Source organism: Cupressus sempervirens, chromosome 9 (assembly GCF_028749045.1).
Source record: "Cupressus sempervirens isolate cs-2001-9-10 chromosome 9, ASM2874904v1, whole genome shotgun sequence".
NCBI classification, from domain to species: Eukaryota; Viridiplantae; Streptophyta; class Pinopsida; order Cupressales; family Cupressaceae; genus Cupressus; species Cupressus sempervirens.
Window position 1 is genome coordinate 738,320,865 of NC_143126.1, and position 4,395 is coordinate 738,325,259.

The 4,395-nt window shown below is 35.8% G+C and overlaps 1 pseudogene; it reads right to left on the bottom strand.

The window, feature by feature from the left end:
- Nucleotides 1-3,548: 3,548 nt before the first annotated feature.
- On the bottom strand, nucleotides 3,549-4,136 carry LOC149540836 (transcriptional activator hap3 pseudogene; annotated as a pseudogene).
- Nucleotides 4,137-4,395: the final 259 nt, after the last annotated feature.

Below are 4,395 nucleotides of genomic sequence, written 5' to 3' on the forward strand. Positions count from 1 at the left end.
ATCCTTCATATTGTCAAGTCAACTCAAATACAACTTAGAATAATTAATATTCATCACCTTAGTCTATCGTAATCAATAGATAAATCAATTGAGCTCAATATGCCAAAATAAGAAAATCCTTTGTTAGCCAACCCAGCTTGGTAGAAACTAACTCAGAAATAATTTCCTTTGTTAACCAACAGATGCTTAGTTAACACTGCAAACTTGTGAAAATCCTTTGGAACCGAGTGAGCTCAATTAGCACTGGTTCCATTCAACTTTGCTTCATTAACCGAGTGAGCTCAGTTAACACTCATCTTCTGCATAGTTTCCTTTGACACTTGAGTGAACTTAGTAGACATTGCTTTCTGAATTAGGCAATCACAAGAACACTCAGTAGACATAGAAAACTATCTTCATTGCTCGAGTGAGCTGGACATATACTGACTAATAATGATGTGACATGTGTAACATTAAAGACAATACACAACTAATCAATTGTATCCAACAATTAGTTCATTAAAAACTATTATTTAAGAAATAATTTTTTTTGAACAATAATTTGAACTCTTTGAAACTTTTTTTTGTCTTCTATTATTTGTGTAGTTGCTATAATTTTATAGTGGTTATACATTCCATTAGTGGAGTGAATTATATTTAGGATCAGAAGAACTTGGTCTAGATGGAAGGTGCTATGGGTTGGACTATGTGGGTGGACACCTCTGAAGTTGTGCTACAATAGTTGCTATTTCTGATTTAGTCATGTTTTGTTATGCTCTAGTTGTATGTAATTTTTGGTTTTTTTGTTTTGTGAGGCATGTCCTCTGATACCTTGACTCTCGGTAGTCTTTGTTGTTTTCGTAAACTCCTTATGCTTAGTACAAAAATAATATTTCAAGGCACTTTTATAACTCTACTACATTGAAGAAAGAATTGTAAACCAAGATTCAAAGCATTCTAAGAATTGAAGAAAAAGTTATAATTTTTGAAAAAAAAAACAATACTATGATGGATGTTACATCCAAAATGTTAACATTTGATTGCATTTTTAATCTCCATTATTTTTAAGCAAGTATGGAATGTGAATATAGTCATTTCACATTTCATTAAAATTACATTGTTAGTTGATTTTAAAAGGTATTCCATGAGTTCGTTAAAAATACAATGTTCCTAATCACCTCGCTTAAAATTGCTAGAGAGAAATCCATTACATGTCACGACTACATAAAAAACTATTGTCTTAAGTTTGATTGTGGAATGGTATGCTTATTTTATTTGAAACTTAGATTTTTTACACTAATGTGCTCATCTTGAAATTACATTGCTAATAGTCAACCACTTAGCCGTAGGTTATTCAAAATACACGTAGTTACAATTGAAATGATTGTATTTCTCCTGTCTTTGAATTCGATTTCTATTAACTAATTGAATCATCACGCATCTTTAGCTTGGTAATTCATATGAGAAAAAATTATAATCCCGGCCGCTCCTTTGTCTTAGCCTTTTATTTGCTGCTAATTTTCAAGGTAGCTCTTCTAGCACTCGTTCTATGGGTAGCCAAATCTGTTGATAATATTCTCGCAAAGAAATTTAGCCATAAATTGAATAAAACATTCAATAGTGTATTTTAAATTAGCTAAATTTTCAATATCAATTATGATTTTAAAATGTTTTATTAATTAATCTATGGACACTATAAAGTCTATGTTCCATTTTTCCAGCTTCATCTAGTTAAGGAAAAGAAAACGAAGTGTACATTTTATAGTAGTCTATGTTTATCCATCCAAAGGTATAAGTATAAATCTTACATTCTTGAGACTGTTAAGTGTTTAATTCATTATAATATGAAATTGATTCAAATTAACCACTTTTCATGAAACATGGGTCAATAGTGTGATATGAATATCAGGATTTAACTCTGTGATTTTGAGTCAAACTCGATGACCCATGTTTCATGAGTAGTGATTCAACATGAATCCATCTCTCATGAGAATAAATGGAACACTTAGCACTCATTGGATCTAGGTAATGCTCACAGGGGTGAAGCACTGAGACTTCCCGAGAGGTCGCCCATCCCAGTACTACTCCAGCCTGAGCGCACTTAACTACAGAGTTTCCTCCATAGTTAAACCCAAAGCTTGCAACCCCATTTGCAAAACCTTCACCACGTGTTGTGCCTTACGAACCATTCATCAGAAAGCCCCTTAAGCTCATCAATTGATAAGTAGGAGATAATTTCCACAGCTAGTCAAATTGTGATATGAATATCAGGATTTAACTGTGTGATTTTGAGTCAAACTCAATGACCCATGTTTCATGAGTAGTGATTCAACATGAATCCATCTCTCATGAGAATAAATGGAACACTTAGCACTCATTGGATCTAGGTGATGCTCACAGGGGTGAAGCACCGAGACTTCCCGGGAGGTCACCCATCCCAGTACTACTCTAGCCTGAGCGCGCTTAACTACAGAGTTTCCTCCATAGTTAAATCCAAAGCTTGCAACCCCATTTGCAAAACCTTCACCAAGTGTTGTGCCTTATGAACCATTCATTAGAAAGCCCCTTAAGCTCATCAATTGATAAGTAGGAGATAATTTCCACAGCTAGTCAAATTGTGATATGAATATCACGATTTAACTGTGTGATTTTGAGTCAAACTCGATGACCCATGTTTCATGAGTAGTGATTCAACATGAATCCATCTCTCATGAGAATAAATGGAACACTTAGCACTCACTGGATCTAGGTGATGCTCATAGGGGTGAAGCATTGGGACTTCCCGAGAGGTCACCCATCCCAGTACTACTCCAGTCAATAGGTTTTTCTCAAATATCTTACCCTGGGATATTGCTATTGGGATTCAACTATGTAATTTTTTGAATCAAACTCATTGACTCATGTTTCATGAGTAATGGTTGACACTAACCTATCTCTCATTAGAATAAATATTACACTTATCACTCATTAGATCTAGAAGATACTCGTAGAAATGAAGTATTGAAACATCCCAGAAGATTTTTTATACTAGTAATATTTTACCTTAAGTTCTACACTATCAATTTGAAGTTATAGTAACGAACAGTCCACTCATAAAAATCTTAAAAGTATAGAAATAACAAGATAATGTAAATAAAGAAACAAGTCAATTTAATTTAATTTTTCTTTTTAAAAGATAGTGTAGAAAAAATAGAGATTTAATACAAGAACATGAAGTTATACTCAATAACCTATGCATCATCAGAGAGTATGCATGATAGGAACAAATTTTACTTTTGAACGCCTATGCCCCTGGGACTACTGGGTGGCATTAACAACTAGAGATTTTACTGTCACGGATAACCAATCAGTCAAACTTCAAACGCAGATACACACAAATACTATATAGCAACAAGATCCCTACTAGGTAGGACATAACTCTCATATAAAGTAACAATAAGTAGACTATAGAACCCTTACTTAGCATACAAAGACTTCTACGCTATCCTCTAAGTCATTCCTAGAAGGATTCTAAGACATAAATCCTACACAAGAATACACACAATAGTACTTGTAAACATAATGGATTTCTAACCCCTGCGGCCACCTCCCGTTGGATCTGTTGAAGGGCCTGTCCCATGCTTCCTTAAGAGCTGTAGGAAAGGAGGGTTTTGGCTATTTGATCCAACCAAGAGGCTCCCATGCTCATTGACATAATACTGGTGTAGATCCTCTTTTGTAACCCACTTTTCTATCTTGTCATTACAACTAGTGGACTGATCTGCTAAGCCTTGTTTTGTTACAGAGAATTTGTCGCTCTCGCTTTCTCTGTACTTTAGTAGGTAACTTTTGAGCTTCTCGGCATGATGTTCGAATCCAAGAGAAGCCATCGCAGATAGCAGATCTTCACCATTGATGGTCTTCCGTTTCTGCTTTTGACACTTGAGAGACGCCTCCGCAGTAACAAAGGCTACGAACTCGGAAGCACATTCTTGCATGGTATCTTTGGCATCCTTAGAGACTTTGGCATTTGGAGGGAGGACTTTACGCATGATTTTGCTGACATTTGCTACAGGCAGCAGCAGCGTCTCTCCTTGCTCGCCAGCACTACCATTAAGCGCAGTGCCAGGAGGAGGAGAAACCCTAAGACTCCTCAAATACAGGTTTTGGTCTCCCATTTTCCCTCAATACCCACCACAGACATGAATGAGTGCCTGTTAAATATCCAATCGTACCCTTAAAAAGGGTTTTTTGCGGGGGACAGTATATGCTAAAAAGAAAGTAAACGACAATTAGGCCCACGCTGCTGTACAATTATTTGCATTTGTCACTTTCGTATTAGAGACTGCGCTTGTCCAAAGAATCTCTTTTTTCCTCTTTCATTCATCATTCACTTTCAGCACCTGGCAATTAGGCTGAGAAAAATACTACGAATAG